This window comes from Phascolarctos cinereus, unplaced genomic scaffold (assembly GCF_003287225.1).
Source record: "Phascolarctos cinereus isolate Bilbo 61053 unplaced genomic scaffold, phaCin_HiC Scaffold_4;HRSCAF=312, whole genome shotgun sequence".
Lineage (NCBI taxonomy): Eukaryota > Metazoa > Chordata > Mammalia > Diprotodontia > Phascolarctidae > Phascolarctos > Phascolarctos cinereus.
The window spans coordinates 325,415,651-325,431,551 of record NW_027555847.1 but is presented as its reverse complement, the minus strand read 5'-3'; the positions used below and the strand labels follow the sequence as shown (position 1 = coordinate 325,431,551).

Below are 15,901 nucleotides of genomic sequence, written 5' to 3'. Positions count from 1 at the left end.
TATTGTATATGAATCTCATTTCTTGTCTCTGCAAGTAAAGGGCCAGGTTGAATTGCTACCTACGCCTGACCAGACTGAAAAAATTGGAGCTGAAGGCAAACATCTATCTTGCTTTCTTGCCACCTCTGTCATCCTTCATTGCCATCTCAGTTAGTGGAAAGAATTCACTATAAGACTTAGCCAAACTTCCTAAAAAATGCTCTAGCCCTTCATATAGCATGCATTAAATAATTCCTTTTCTCTAAAGATTAAGGAAGCTTGGCTCTGCTGAAGGATTCTACCTTGTCTTGTAGGCTTAGAAGCCATTGTGAAAGGCTGCCTGTAGGGTAGCCTTCATAACCCTTGACACTACTCTCTCTTGCAAATGCTTCATTCTTGAGCAACCATTAAATCAAAATCCCCACAGGACTCAGCCCTCTGTCTCCCTCCCTTCTTTCTTTTTTCCCTTCTTCCCTCTCTCCTTTCCTCCTTTCTTATTTTCCTTCCTCCCTCCCTTCTGCAAGCTACTTAGTCAGTTGTTTGTGAAGATTCAGTGCCCTTGAAGTTAGCAGTTAGCATACCTTGTCTTGGCCAGGAGTGTGCCCTGATTCCCTCAGGAAAAGAAGAGTTGAATTTTTATTGTAGAGTTCAGATCATGTATGCATTTAAATTCTTAATGCCCTAGCTAAAGGTTTTGCAGTGTGCATTTTTTATTTTTTAAATTCTAGATGCTGAGGCTGAAAGGAAGTGACTTGAAATTGGGGAAAATCAAGTAATAGACTTGATTAATAATCTCAGATGGCCCTTGAATTTTTTCAAATCTAATTTCTCTCTGAATGGTGAAAAGGGAGGCCAAATATCTGCATCTCTTTTCAGTGAAGGGACTGACTGCCAATTCTGTGTGTGTGTGTGTGTGTGTGTGTGTGTGTGTGTGTGTGTGTGTGTATGTGTGTGTGTGTGTTGGAGGTTGTAAGTGGGTGGCCAGAGGGCGTGTGGGGTTTCTGTCTCTGTCCCTCTGTATGTCTCTATCTCTCAGTACGTCTCTATCTCTCACTCTTGCCAGCTAAGTGGCAAGAGTGCTAGTCTAGTAGTCAGGAGGACCTAAGTACAAATCTTAGCATTTACTCAGTGACCTTGACCAAGTCACTTAATCTTTGTTTGTCTCAGTTTCTTCATCTGTAAAGTGGAGATAATAATAGTACCTACCTTTAAGGGTTGTTGTGAAGATCAAATTAGATAATTTATAAAGCACTTAGCGTAGTGCCTGGTACATAGTAGGCATTATATAATGTTTGTTATTATCATTATCATACTTATGTTATTGATTTCCAGTTTTCTTTTCTTATTTTGAAAATGGGGAAGAGAAGCCCAGCTGGCATCTTCAAAACTGAGGATATGCAAAGGTCTCATTTCTTTTTTTAAAAAAATTTTTTTCAAAAGTCTTATTTGTAAAAGTTGTCACTTGGAGAGCTAGAAATGAAAGGAAGAAGAAGAAAAGCACATATTGAATACCTAGAATTCACATAATAATGGATTATTAGTATAAAGAGACTAAAGCAACAGTTGCTGAATTTGTATGTAGTTGGGGCAACAAGGTGGATACATGCATTCCCACAGGTCCAAATTTCATTCATATGCACATGAGGGTGGGCATATATACACACATTCGTGCTAGTATACATGTAGCAGTGTGACCAAAACCCCTTGAGGGCAGGAATCATAGCATCCCACCAACTGCCACTTGCTTTCTGATATCACCTTCTCTCTACTCTGTATAGGTCTTATATGTACCTCTTCAGTAAGAAAATGAGGAGGAATATGTTTAGGGGTAAAAGTAATCAATGTAATGAATACTGAATAGGAAATTAATATTAAATACGGTTTCTCCTTTTATATCAGTTATCTTCCACCATTTTTAGGATGCAGGGAAGGATGAGATTCCTTTAAGCAAGAGCCCCCTATGAGGCATGGGTTCAGATGATTCCTTTCAACATCATATCTAATATTGGTTTCAATTCACTGTTCATGATGTTGATTGCTTTTATCCCTAAGCACATTTCTCCTCAGTTTCTTTTCTGATGTAGGGAAGAACTGGCTCTTTAGGTCAGATGAGAATTTATTCCCGTGTGAAGGTCCCAGAAGTCATTTTGGGTTAGGTTTCTGACGTTCTGGTCTTACTGATTCTCCCTGACCCTTGAGTCTTAAGAGGTTGGGGGGATTGGTTAGGTTGTTGGTTCTGTTACAGCACTGACAGTATAACTTTAGTAAGTACAATGACCTCCAGACCTCAAGGTGGTTGATGATCCTGTAACAATTGAAATCTCGAGTGTGGGCCCAATTGTGACCAAGAATGGGCTAAGAATCCTGTTCTTTTGGCACTGGATACAGTGGTCAGGGTACTCAAACTCGTCTGTCTCGATTACCCATTGAAACCTTTTCATAGTTTGCAAAATTAACTGAAATCCACATCTTCTGGCCAACTAACAGCCTGTGAAGTCAGTCTTTTAATTTAGCTGTTTCCAAATGAGAGCTAGGGAAAGAGGAATAATGCTCAAGTGATTGAAAAGCAGTATTTATATTTTTGGATTGTAAAGATTTTGTTTTCTTTGTAAGTTTCAGATTTGGTACTAACTTTGCCCTCGTGATGAAAAATGGTCTTATTAAGAGAATGAAGCATCTATTAGCAATGGGGAGTTGCTATTGTAAAAGAGGGGGTATTGAGTGGGAGGTCAGGAGAGCTGGGGAGGGGGAGTTGTGTATGTGGAAAGTAATTGAGGGAAAACATTTCAGGGTCTTATCCTTCCTTCTCTCCCTGGACAACCATGTGTATGCAGAGGGGCAAGATAGAAGAAACTACATATACAATTGAGGAATGTGGGAGTAAAAAAAAAAAGCCTATCGTCATTGGCAAGAACAAATCTTTATTTTTACAATGTTTTGATATCTTTTAGTAGGTTTAAGATCCTACCTTGTCCAAAAAGCTTTTAATTAAAATCTATACATTTTTTTAAAAAGTGACTCCTTTCTTTTTCATTCTGTTTCCCCCTCTTATTCTAGCTTTCTCTTTCTAGTTTTTGTCACAGTTTCTTAGCTGTAGATAGAGATAGGGCCAAACCCATGGAGAGGGCAAAATGTTTCATTTAGAGATTACTGGTACAAAGTATGATTTGAGTCAAGGAATACAGGGCTACATACTAAGGTACAGTCCTAGAGCTAGATCAGTATTTTAGTACAATCCATCACAAAAAAGAATATTGACAAATAGAGGGGGGAGAAACAGGAATGATGAAGGAACTAGAGAATTTAATATACAGATCACTTGAAAGGAAAAGGAATAGGGACTATCTGACTTGGAGAAGAAAAGATTGACTGGGAGGAATGGTGAATGTATTAGCTGTCTTCAAGTTGTTGAAGGTCTGTCGAGAGGAAGAAAGATTGGTCCTATTCTGCTTGGCTCAAGAGGACAGAACTAAGAAGAGTTCCATGGAAACTTTCAGAATGGCACTTGTAGGATTGATGGAAGGAAAACAGTGCCTAACAGAGCTAAAAGTATAGTGGGCTGCCATGGGAGATAGGAGGTTCCCCCATAAGTGAAAGCTGAATGACCACTCTTCAGTGATGGACTACATGCATTTTACACTCAGTGGCCTCTGAGGTCTCCTTCAGCTATGGCATGCTTTTGCTGGTTTCCCTTTCTTTTCTGTTTATGGTATCACTTCTAACCATTTTGCTTATATTTTTCTAATTAGATATTTCAAATTGCATTAAGGTGAAAGCAAGTTCAGCAACTGTCATTCATTGTGGTAGTTCTATTTGGTCCATCCTATTCAAATCTTTTCATCCCTTCCCCTTTATTTTTAGCAAGAGAATAGCCAAGCAAGCACTTAAGGCAACATTCTAGTTAAGTAACAAAAACAAATGAAAGAAAAAAATTCCCATTTTTTTAGTCCAAAGAAAAGTCCAGTTTGTACATTGACAGGGAACCGCAGGTAATGAACACGTATTGTAGTTACCTAAAAGTCTTTAGTACAATCTCTTGCACATAACAGTAGCTTAATAATGTTAAAGAATAATGTTACTTTTTTCCCATTATACTGATGATCTGTTTAACTTGGGTTTCTTTCAATTCTATAAATCTAGAATATTGGTGACATGGCTTTAAGCAATAGAGAAATACATACACACCTGTGATTTCTTGTGGGCTGTCAGTTTATCAAGGGGTTGTGTAACCACACTGGAGGTGAGTGCTTGGTTTGGAATTGTGTAGTATGTGGTCCTTCCCCTTGCCTCTCCCCAAAAGCTAACAAAGGAAAAAGAGAGTTATAGTTAAGAAAACTGTCAATTCTAGGAAAATATCTAATTCATAAATTTCATGATATATTTCATAAATTCATATAGATAATCAACACTGATCTTCAATTAGTCTTCACTACTCAAGTGTTACTTAGTACATGAAATTCATTGTCTACCAATTTGGTTCATTTTCCTAACTTATGCTTAACTAGCAGGTTAGTTTCTCAGAGGGCAACTTATCTAGTTTATCATCTCTATATCTCAAATCTCCATTGGATTTGTTGTCCTCTACTGGTCTAGTGGAGGTGGAGATTTCAGGGGGACTCTCCCTTTGGGCTTACTTCTCCCCTCCCTGTGCCTCTGGTATAGGCATGAGGCTATGCCTCCTCACAAGGCACTCTTGAACTTTGAAACTACTGAATCTGTACTGCTGGACTTCTAGATTCTGAATTGTTTTGATATGTTATATATAGGCCCACAGGGTGTGATTTTCTTTTTGCTCAGCTATAAAGTATTTTCTGTATGGCCTCATCAACTTTTACCTAATGTTCAAAATACATCACTCCTGTTCATGCCTAGTTTATACCTTTGACTGATTCAATCAAGAAATTCAGGGCCATCTCTGTTTAATCCGTGTTAGCTGTTCCTGCCCTTACACATGGCTATTGCATTTGTGGAATACTAGATAGTGTTGGACTCAGGAAGACCTGTGTTTGAATCCTGCCTCAGACACTTATTAGCTGTGTGACCCTGATCCTAACCAAAATAGTAGAGCAGGGAGGAAATAACCTATTAGCTCTATAGATGAGGGAAGAGATGTAACTTCTCTCAACCCTAATTTCCTCACCTGTATATTGGGGGGGGTAAATAATAGTATCTAATTAATAGGATTGATGTGAAGATCAAATGAAATAGAATATGTGTAAGCATTTTGTAAACTTTAAGGTGCTTTATAAATACTAGTTTCTATTATTCCTTTAAGACACAAAGATTATTGCCTCTTACCTTTTAGAAAAAAAAACTTTCTACACACCCAAGTATTCTCTAATAATATAAAAGACTACCCTGTCTGTCCTAAACCTATTTTGAAGGGATTTTTATCGGGCTTATTGTCTTCAAGATGTCTCCCCTGTACTTCATGACTTTAATTTTTTCTCCACTGTGCAACTTTTAAATCAATCTCTTCGCCCTTACTTATCCCCCTTAAAAAAAAAAAAGCAATTTTGGCTTTTTTTCCTTTCTCCTTCTCTGCAACTGTTCCCTTTATATACATTCCATAGCTCTCCCTTGATGAAAGTAAAAACAAACAAAAATCTTCTCCCTAACTGACATATTCCTTGTTTGGAACCTTCCTTACTAAAAGTCTAAAAGACTAAATAATCATACCTCTACCCTTTTTATTTGTATCTTGTTTTTGGCCTCTTTGCTAATTTAAGCAAAGTAACTGACAGAGATTTCATTGTTGTTTTTTAATTCAATTTTATTACAGATTCAGTTTCAAATTCTCTCCCTCCACTATCCATTGAGAAGACAAGAAATACAAAACCCATTTGAAATATGAAGTCATGCAAAACAGATTACATTGGCTATGTACTCAAGGGGAAAAATGTAAGAAAAAGAAAGGAAAAAATATGCCTCAATCAGCACACTGAGTGCATCAGTTCTCTGTCTGGAGGTGGTTAGTATTTTTCATGAGTCCTTTGAAATTGTGGTGGGCCATAGCGTTGATCAGAATTACTAAATCTTTCATGGCTGGTTATCATTACAATATTATTGTTACTGTGTAAATTGTTCTCCTGGTTCTGCTCACTTCACTTTGCATCAGTTCAGATAAGTCTTTCCAGGTCTTTCTGAAGCCATCTCCTTTATCATTTCTTATAGCATGATATTCTTCCATCCTATTCGTAAACCAGTTGATGGTCATGCCCTTAGTTTTCGGTTCTTTGCTACCACAAAAAGAACAGCTATAAATATTTTTTGTACATAAGGATCCTTTTCTTTTATCTCTTTGGGATATAGACCTAGTAGCAGTATTGCTGGACCAAAGGATATGCATAGCTTTATAGCTTTGGGGACATAGTTCCAAATTGCTTTCCAGAATGATTGGACTTCACCAACCACGAATTTAGTATTCCTGTTTTTCCACATTTCATTTAAGTATTTCATCATTTTCTTTTCTGTTATCATAGCCATTCTCATGGGTGTGAAGTGGTATTTCAGGTATGTTTTAATTTACATTTCTTCAATTATTAATGACTTAGATCATTATTTCATGTGACCATTGATAGGTTTGATTTCTTTCTCCAAAAAAACTGCCTGGTTATATCCTTTGACAGTCTATCAGTTGTGGAGTGGCTCTTACTTGCCTCAGTTGCTTATATATTTTAGTAATGAGATTTTTATTTTAACCAGAGAAACTTGCTTCAAAGATTCCCCCCTCCAGTTTCCTGATTTTCTTCTAATTTTAGCTTCATTGTTTTTGTTTGTACAAAATCTTTTTAATTTTATGTAACAAGATTATCCATTTTACCTCTAGGAAACCACTCTGTCTTTTATTTGGTCATGAACTCTTTTTCTACCCATATATCTGTCTTATGATTTCTTCTCTGCTCCATTAATATGCTTATGATATCACCCTTTCTGTATAAGTTATATACCCATTTTGAACTTATCTTGGTAAACAGAATAAGATGTTGGTCTGTACTTTGTTTCTACCAGACTACTTTCTAGTTTTCCCAACAGTTTTTTTAATCAAATAATGAATTATTGTCCCTATGACTTGGATTTTGGGATTTACCAAATACCAAATTGCCATGTTCATTTGCTTCTGTATACCGTGTATCTAATTTGTTCCATGATTGAACAACTCTATTTCTCATTCATTACCATATTGTCTTCACAATTACAGCTTTGTTGTTTGTTTTGATAGATGATACTGCTAGTCCCTCTTCCTTCCCTTTTTGTTTTATGGATTCCTTTGATATTCTTGAGCTTTTGTTCTTCCAGATGAATTTTGTTATTTTTTTTCTAGCTTTATAACGTAATTCTCTAATAGTTTGATATGACATTGGATGAGTAAATTATTTAGCTAGTATTGTCATTTTGATTGGCTTTCCCTATCCATGAACAATTAATATTTCTCTGGCCTCAGACACTTGACATATACTTACAGTGTGACCCCGGGAAAGTCATTTAACCCTGATTGCCTCACTAAAAAGCAAAAACAAAATTAAAAAATAACAATGAATATTTCTCCAATTGTTTTGATATATCTTTATTTGTTTGAAGAGTGTTTTGTAATTGTGCTTATATAATTCATGTGTGCCCCATGTGTTTTATGTTATCTGTAGTTATTTCAAATGGAATTTCTCTTTTTATATCTTCCTAACCAGTTTTGTTAGTAATATACAGGAATACTGATGATTTGTATGAGTTTATTTTATATACTACACCTTTGCTGAAATTGTTAATTCTTTCAATTAGTTTTTTAGTTGACTCTTTAGAGTTCTCTGAGTAAATGCTCATATCATTTGTAAAAAGTGATAGTTTTTTCCTCGTTGCCTACACTTAATCCTCTGTTTTCTTTTTCTTATTCTATAGCTAGCGTTTTTAGTGCAATATTAAATAATAATGGTGATAATGGTCATCCTTGCTTTACCCCTGATCTTATTGGAAAGGCTTCTAGTTTATGCCCATTACAGATAATGCTTGGTATTGGTTTTAGATAGATCTTTGTTTTAAGATTTTAAATTATTTATGAAAAGTTCCATTTGTTCTTGTGCTTTCTAGTGTTTTTAAACAGGAATGGACATCTTATTTTGTCAAAATAATTTCTTGATCTATTGCAATAATAATGTAATTTTTGTTGTTTTTATTATTGATATGGTTAATTGTGCCTATAGTTTCCCTAATATTGAACCAATTTTGTATTCTTGGTATAGATCCTGCTTGGTCATACACAAAGTATTTGATCTTTATGTTATATTGTGGTAATCTCCTTACTAGCATTTTATTTAAAATTTTTGCATTAAGATTTATTATAGAAAAAATTCTATAGTTTTCTTTCTCTGTTTTGGCTCTCCCTGGATTAGGTATCAATACCATATTTGTGTCATAGAAGGAATTTAGCAGGATGCCTTCTTTACCAATTTTTTTTCCAGTCTATGTGTATTAGAATAAATTATTTTAAATTTTTATCTTTTTTTTTTTATACTGGAAAACTTTTTATTGTAGGTGGAGTGGGACAGCTGGACACAGTTTAGATGATTCCAATTTTGTTGCCAACATCTAAAGCACATAGTCTGGAGCAAGTCAGACATAGGCCTTCTTCTCTCCATCAGGCCAGATCAGTTTGTTGACCTTGGCCACGTCAATGTCATAGAGCTTCTTGATGGCCTGCTTGATCTGATGCTTGTTGGCCTTGATGTCCACAATGAAGACCAGCATGTTGTTGTCCTCAGTCTTCTTCATAGTGGACTCAGTGGTCAAGGGAAACTTAATGATGGCATAGTGGTCAAGCTTGTTCCTCCAAGGGGCACTTTTCCTTGGGTATTTGGGCTGCTGTTGTAGTCTTAGTGTCTTGGGTTGCTGGAATGTGGGAGATGTTCGGATCTTCTTCTTTTTGTGGCTGTGAACACCCTTCAGCACTGCCTTCTTGGCCTTTAAGGCCTTGGACTTAGCTTCTGTCTTGGGGGAGACAACTGCTTCCTTCTTCGCCTTTGGTGCCATCTTGTGGGAAAGGCTATTTTTTAAATATTTGGTAGACATCACTCATATATTCATCTACTCCTGGGTTTTTTTCCTTAGGGAACTCATTTATGGCTTGTTCACTTTAAATGGAATTTTGAAAAAAGAAAACCTTAGTGGTAAATGTATGTGTACGTATGGATATAAAATGTAAGCTGGAGGAATTTTGAAATCTTTAAGAAGGTTGTCACAAAGTATATTTGTGAGTCATGTTTTAAATGAGATAGGATAACTTGAAAATCCAACAGCAAAAACCAGATAATCCCCAATGGGAACCAATTAATATACTCTTATAGACTTAGAAAGGTTTATTGGTTTAGGTGCTTCATTAGTGGGCAGTGGGAACTTAAAAGAAAATAACCTAGACTTATAAAAACAGGTCATTTAAGATTTAATAAAAATAGGAGAAAAAAAGTCCAATGAATAGCATTATACTCAAGCTATTGTCTCATAGGTATGCTTGAGAGTTCAGAACAAGTCCTTAAAGATTTAGCTGGCCCTAGTCCTCCTTGTCCCCATACCTTTGGTATATTCTTTATCTGTGACCTCTAGCAACTAATATCTTAGCCTTTTGCATCAGTCTCTCCTCCAGGATACACACAATCTTGGAGCAAAAACAACAAGACACAAGGAAAGACACTCAGGTAACTCAACTCCCAAGAACTGCTCTTCTCTTCCACAAAGAGATCCTAGTTCTATTCTTCTTTCTAAAATTCCAAGTTAACATAAATCCGGCCTAATGCCAGCTTAGGTTCTTCTCACTTTTATAGACTGCTTAGAGAGTAGCCTCATTTTAAAAAATTTTATTAATTTATTTTTATTTATAAATAATCACTTCCATATGCTTTTGAGTTTAAAATTTTTCTCCCCCTTCCTCCCCACCACCCTCCCCAAGATGGCGCACAATCTGATATAGGCTATACATTTACATTCCTATTAAATATATTTTCACATTAGTGGTGTTGTAAGTAAAAATTAAAACCAATAGGAGGAACCATCAGAAAGAGGAAACAAAACTCAACAGAAGAGAAAAAAAATAACAATTCAACTTCCATAGTTCTTTCTTTGGATGTGGATAGCATTTTCCATCATGAGGCCTCTGGAGATGTCTTAGATCCTTGTATTGCTGGGAAGGGTTAAGTTTATCAATATTGGTCATCCCACAACGTGGCTGTTATTGTATACAATGTTCTCTTCATTCTGCTCATTTCAGTCAGCATCAGACCGTACAAGTCTTTCCAGGTTTTTCTCAAGTCAGCCTGTTCGTCATTTCTTATAGCACAATAGTATTCCATTACATTCATATACCACAATTTCCTCAACCATTCTCCAATTGATGGACATCCTCTCAATATCTAATTCTTTGCCACCACAAAAAGAGCTGCTATGAATATTTTTGTACATGTGGGTCCTTTTCCCATTTGTATGATCTCTTTGGGATATAGCCCTAGAAGTGGTATTGCTGGGTCAAAGGGTATGCATATTTTTATAGGCCTTTGGGCATAGTTCCAAATTGGAGAGAAGCCTCATGTTAAGAAAGATGTTGGTACCTTCACTTGGGTCATTGGCAGTATTTCCACTGCCTTCTATCCCATTGATCAACACCTGCTTTCCTGATGGTGTTAATAACAGCTTCTTAGAATAATTGCTGTGAACTAGGAATTTGGCTATCATATTACTTAATGTTGTAATTGATGGGTTCTTTGAAACATATCAGGAAGGCTATTCATATAGTTATCTGGAGACATAGTTTTACTGCTACAAGGGACTTTTTGAGTTTAGGGGAGGGGTGAGGAAACATACCTGTGAATTCATTAGCATATGGGAATTTTTCCCCTGACAGGGAACTATTTTCCAAAGTCAATCAGCAATTGTTTCACAACTTTAAATCTTGGAGCATTGCTTGTGGCACTGAAATATTAAACAAAGGGACTTGGTAGCTAATTCTGTGGTAGGACTTGAACCCAGTTCTTCTTCACTCCCTCTTTAGCCACTCTGCCATGTTGCCTTTCTTATAGATGTAACCTAAATGAAGCAACTAATACAAATTCTTATTTTATTAATGAGGAAATTAAAGGTCCCCATGATGTGAAACGACACCCTTAAGGCAGAAGGAATTGTACAGCTTGGTATGTTTTTATATCTACTTTCTCATCTCTTATGAATCTGAGAATAGTCTGTTTATGTATCATGGGTATTGTTAAAAAATATAAGGGAAAGGAAACAGGGAGGCATATGTGGATAGTTTTCTATAGCAGACAACTTTATGGTTATGAAATTGAATGAGAGATGTAGAGAATGTAAGATCCTGCTGTATTTTGGGTTTATTGATTTTTAAATTTTTATTGATATCTTTTGTTTTTACATCACCTTCATTTCTGAATATATGCCTCCCGCCTTCCCTATCTAGTGAACCATCCCTTATTAAGGGATTGTTATTGATTAATTTTTTTTTTAAAGCACTTGATTCATTAGAATGAAACATAACCTTGAAAGGTTTCTTCCACAAGGTGGTTCTCCCATGCATAAGTTAAAGTCATGCAAGGCCCTATGACAGATTCCACAATACAAATGCCTTTGTTCGGCAGTCTTCTGAATATTGAGATCAAGAAAGGTGAGCAAAAAGGACACACACAGTGTCATATAAAATGTCTTTCATAGAATAAAAAATAAAAAACACTCCAAGGGTTCTCAATTAAAGACACAGTTCTCCAAAAGTTCTTATGAATTTATGACTTAATAATTACACTGAACACTAAAACACTACAAGGCTACCTTAGTGAAATCATAGTAATGTGAAAAAAAAATTTAATGCACACAATGGAAAAATCTAGTGGATATTTTAAAAAAAACCCACTGTATTGCCAAGACTATAGCATGTGTGTTATCTCTCCTTCATGCTGTGGCCTCCAGTCATGGAATGCCATGGTCTTTGGAGAATCATAATTAAAAACAACCTAAAAGAACAACAAAAACAGTCATGATGAATGAATGAATGAATGAGAAAGCATTTATTAAGTACTTATTATGTACCAAGCACTGTACAAAATGCTGATGATATGAATGGGGGAAAAACTATCTCTGCTTTTATGAGAAAGCACACATGAATTCAGCTGCAGGGCTAGAGAAAAACCTGGAGCTCCTAAGGATGCATAGTGTGGTGAGGCTCAGGAGTCCTTGGGTCTGTCTTACAAGATTAGGAGAAGGTTCAATCCACCACCATTGCTAAGGGAAGAGTGAGCTTATGGGTCAGAGTGAGGGAGGGTGGGGAAGCAAGGCCAGCATCAGGCTAATAAGAAAAAAGGGGAAAGGGGCATTGGCAAGAAAACTGGAAGTAGGCTCAAGGCTTTCTGTGTGGGAGAAAGAGAACGTGACCCTCATTACCTAACTTTAACTGGGGTCCTCTCGGTATCCCAAGATGGTAGGAATAAGTAGACTGTGGCATATTAGAAAAGGTAATTTGTGCATGAGAAGTGGTATAAAATGCATGAATGAAGATGGAGAGAAAATGTGACCCTTCACATGTTCAAAAGTGTCATATTTAGTCAAGACTTGGGTTCATATCCTGCCTAATGATGTGTGCCTAGGAGTGTGACTATGGACACCTAGATAACTTTTCTGAGGCTCTGTTTCCTCATGAATAAAATAGGGATTTTTTGTGCTTGTAGTAGATGATCATTATGAGACTCAAGTGAGATACTTTATGTAAAGCACTTTCCAAACCTTGATGTGCTATATACATCGGTTATCATTTTATGTAATTGTATATATAACATTAGTATGGTTAGAAAGTTCTCCTTTCCTCCCTCACCACCTTATTCCCATTGGTATTCGTGACCTTCATTTCTGTATATGAATTTTGTTATTCTACCTAATTTTATAAAGTATTCTCTTGGAAATTTAGTTGATGTAGTGTGAAATTTATGGAGCAATTTAAGTGGTATGTTCATTTTTAATTTATTGGTGTGGCCCAGTCTTAAATGTTGTGTATCTTTCCAATTATTTAGGTCACCCTTCATTTTCTGTTTTACTCAATTGATTGCTTAATTTTCTATAGAACAAAAATTAAGTATTTTTTCAGAAACTTATTCTCATCTTTGACATTTCTTTCCCCTCCTGTTCATATAGTGTTCTAGTGTTCAGACAATGATATGCGTGTGTACACATGCACACACACATATATGTATAAAATTACAAAGCCATTTATGCTACTTTTTTGTTGGTTAAAATATTTGTATATACTCCCAGGGTATTTCTGAAGGAAAGGTTGACCAAATTACATTAAATAGCATCTACATATCCCTGTGTATATATGTTTATATATATGTATATATACATATAGTGAATATATGTATGAATTATGTATATATAACTTTATGCAATTAATGTGTTTCCTGAAAAGTTGTGTGTCAACCAAATACTGACAAATTAAATAGTGTCTTAAATATATTAGTGCAATTTAGCAGCAGCTGGATGGCACAGCAGATAGAATACAGGACTTGGAGTTAAGAAGATCTGAGTTCAAATTTAGCCTTCAGTCATTTGCTATCTGTGTAACTCTGGCGCAAATCACTTAAACTCTACCTACCTCAGTTTCCTCATCTGGAAAATGGAGGATAATAATAGCACCTATCTCCTGCAGTTTTTGTGAAAATACCATGAGATATTTTAAAAATGCTTTGCAAATCTTAATGCACTATAATAAATGCTATGATTATTTTTTTTTGTATCAGTCAAGATGACAATATATTGGGCTTATGTAAAGAGGGGTATGTCTATTTCTGGTGTTTTGGTTTTTTCCCTCCTACCCCATCCTCCTTTTAAACAAGGTATTACAAACTGGACTAACCTTGATATTAAATTTGGCCCTGTCTTTATTAATTTTTTGTCTAGGAAAATTGTCCAAGCTCAACCTTTTCTATAAAGCTGGAACCAGGGTTTCAAGATCAGATGGTTATCCCAGTGTGAGGTTGTGTCAACATAAGAAGTGTCTGTTAATGCTTTGGGCATTTCAGCTGGTAGGAATGGAGAATTTTAATTGCCAGCCTGCTGAGGCCTATGATTTTTTTTACTCTGCAGTAAGACCAGCAATAGGGACAATAGAGAGGTGGTGTTTTGTTGTTCCTGTTATTATAAACCACCAGTCAAGGTCCAAAAAGTTCACATCAGGAGACAACAATGTTCTTCCATAAATTTCTGTTGATGTCTAGATTGTTTATAGTGGGTTTCTTGGTCTGTAGTCTGGGATTTCCCTTGGATTTTGATTCACTTATTTCCAGAATACTTAAGACAAATGAGGGAGATGGGCAGTCTTAATTTCCCTTTGATCTGATCTCTACACATTTAGCTAAATTCTATAATAACTAACTAGAATTCCTACAGGGCTTATGGTTTTCTAGATGATTTTTTCATGCCAGTAGTTGCTGATGTTACTTTTCCTGCCTTATTAAAGAAGAAACTGAGACTCAGTTGGCCTCAAGGAGGCTAAGCAATTGACCTAGCCAGACTGGAGGCCAGGCCTTTGGCCTCCAAATCCAATGTTCATTGCTCTACTGCCTTACTAAGGTCTTCCTACCATAGATTCTTTTTCTGTCATGTACATAGTTCTGGAATCACAGAGCGGAGTACTAATTATTCTGAGTGCCAGTTTCTTTCCACAGATTTCACAGACATGGAAAATAGTTTTTTTTTTTTTCCTCCCAACTCATAGTAATAGCTCCTTAACCTGAAATACAAGTGATAAGTGCATGCAATTTGACTTCCCAGTTAATGATAAGTCTACTATGTGCTTAAGAAACATAGCAGCTCATCACTGGTATCTGTGGTAATTAATCATTGTAACAGGAAATAAGGATCACTATGACAAAGTGAAAGTTTTGGATCGGTCAATATAAAAAGATATGTCACCTCTCAGCAAGGCTGACAGTAAAGATAAACTAAGCTTGAATTATCATCTTTGTTTCTATGGATTATTAGTTGGGAAATGGGTAATTTTTATTTATTGCTAATCTAAGACACTAAAGTGATTGGATTATATTTGAAGATATTTAAAGAAAGCAAGGAATGAAAGCTGATTTTTCTTTAGCATTAAATGCTGTTTCCTTCTTTTAATAACTCTTATTATACTTCTCTTCAAGAATCTTCAGAATTTTGAAGAGTAATAAAAGAATCTCAAATTAAAATTAACTTGTTTTGAGTCAATTCTTATTTTGCTTAGTTGAGGAAATGAAACTCTGAACTGTGTACTTTAACAGTGAGAGACAGAGAGGTATGTTGGAAAGACCCCTATACTAAGAGTCAGGAGATCTGCATTCAGTCTCTACCTTTAACTGACCCTGTGTTCATATATGACATATAGGCAAGTCATTTCAGGTCTGTAATCTTTAGTTTCTTTATCTGTGGAATGATGTTGAATTAGGTGGTACCTTGATCTCCAGCCCAGTTGTTAAGACTCTCCTTATTGGTAGGTTACCCAGTGGTCCATGCTTGTGTGAAAGTTGTTCTGTAAATTGAATAAAATACATTTGTTATAAAAAAATAAAATGAAAGGACAAAGTTGATGGGAGGATTCATAAAGGGGCCTGGGCTACCTTGATAAACGCCTTCTTCCTAAAGTCTTTATCGCCTTTCAGGGATCTCTTTTTCTTGAAGAGTATCTAGAACAGTGTCTTGCCTCTCCATTATCTCTGTCTCATGAAGCTAGAAATCAGAAGAACAAGGCACTGTCATTTCCCAAGTTCTCACCAACTACACCCTTCCTTTAGAACATGGTACTTCTAGTAATCATTCTTTACCAATGAGGAGAGAATTATGCAAATGAGTTTGTTCCTAGATTATATTTATAATCTCTAAAGCCCTACTCAGCTCAGATCCTATTACACAT

At 36.0% G+C, this 15,901-nt stretch overlaps 1 protein-coding gene and 1 pseudogene across 3 annotated transcripts in view; one reads left to right on the top strand and one right to left on the bottom strand.

The window, feature by feature from the left end:
- Positions 1–15,901, top strand: part of MAST4 (microtubule associated serine/threonine kinase family member 4) — a 781,800-nt gene that overhangs the window by 476,469 nt on the left and 289,430 nt on the right. The gene's annotated exons all lie outside the window — the stretch shown is intronic.
- Positions 8,477–9,000, bottom strand: LOC110222300 (large ribosomal subunit protein uL23 pseudogene; annotated as a pseudogene).